Below are 1,363 nucleotides of genomic sequence, written 5' to 3'. Positions count from 1 at the left end.
GCCTCGCCGGCCCCCGCGGGCCCCTGGCCGCCGCCGCAATAAAGCGCCCGTCGCCTCTGGAGCCTGGTGCCGGCGCCTGGTGGAGGGAGAGGGACGGGAGCCGTGGGTGACACGGCTGGGGACATGTGGGCACGGTGACACAATGGGGCAGGGTGACATGGCTGGGCACAGCGGGCAGGATGACATGGCTGGGGACATGTGGGCAGGGTGACACAGTGGGACAGGGTGACATGGCTGGGCACAGCGGGCAGGGTGACTTATGGGCAGGGTGACATGGCTGTGCACATCTGGGCAGGGTGGCACAGCTGGGCACACATGGGCAGGGTGACAGCTGGGCACAGGCAGGGTGACAGGGCTGGGTGATGTGGCTGGGCACACATGGGCAGGGTGACAATGGGACAGTAACATGGCTGGGCACAGTGGGCAGGGTGACACAATGGGGCAGGGTGACACGGCTGGGGACATCTGGGCAGGGTGGCACATCTGGGCAGGGTGACACGTGGGCAGGGCAACAGGGCTGGTGTACAGATGTGGGCAGGGTGACACGATGGGACAGAGTGAAACACCTGTGCACACATGGGCAGGGTGACGCAGCTGGTCACCCATGGGCAGGATGACGCAGCTGTGCAGGGTGCCATGGCAGGGTGACACAGCTGGGCACATCTGGGCAGGGTGACACGTGGGCAGGGTAACAGGGCTGGTGTGCAGACATGGACACCGCAGCACGGCTTGGTGTGCACAGGCAGCCTGGCGGGGTTGGGTGACACGTGGGCGCAGGGACAGGGCTGGGCACCCGTGGACACCACTGCCCAGCAGGGCACCATAGGCATCGCATCACACGCGGGCGCAGGGACACGGACGGACACCCGTGGACACGCGCGCACCCGTGGGTGCTGGTGCGCGCACGCGGGGCGGCGCGGGCACGAGCGCGCGCCCCTGGCCGTACACCATAGAGCGCCCCCTCCCGCAGCCTAGCGCTGCCCTCCGCCGCGAGCCGCTCTGGCCTCTCCCCGGCTCGCCCGGCGCGCGCGGGCGCGCGCGCGCGCGGGAAGCCCCGCCCGGCGCGGCGGTTGCCAAGGGCAGCGGGGGAGGGGGTTGCCATGGCGACGGGCAGCGGCCGCCGAGAGACGCGGCGGCGGCGGCGGGATGGTGAGTGCGGGCCGCTCCGGGCCCCCCCCAACCCCGGTGTCCGGGGGTGCCGCCTCCCCGGGGCCCCCCCCAGACTCCCCCCGGTGTCCCCGACGCCGTGTGCCCGGGCCCCCCCCGGGCTTCACCCTGGTGTCCGGGGGCGCTGCCTCTCTGGGGCCCCCTTCCAGGCTCCCAACAGTATCCGGGGGCGCCGCCCCCCCATGTCCCCCCCCCC

At 72.2% G+C, this 1,363-nt stretch overlaps 1 protein-coding gene across 1 annotated transcript in view; it reads left to right on the top strand.

Moving 5' to 3' along the window:
* CFAP45 (cilia and flagella associated protein 45) overlaps positions 1–1,363 on the top strand; it is a 15,413-nt gene that overhangs the window by 1,388 nt on the left and 12,662 nt on the right. The gene's annotated exons all lie outside the window — the stretch shown is intronic.

This window comes from Apteryx rowi, unplaced genomic scaffold, assembly GCF_003343035.1.
Source record: "Apteryx rowi isolate R43461 unplaced genomic scaffold, aptRow1 scaffold_492, whole genome shotgun sequence".
NCBI lineage: Eukaryota > Metazoa > Chordata > Aves > Apterygiformes > Apterygidae > Apteryx > Apteryx rowi.
The sequence above is the reverse complement of the archived record's forward strand: the minus strand, read 5'-3'. Positions and strand labels throughout refer to the sequence as shown.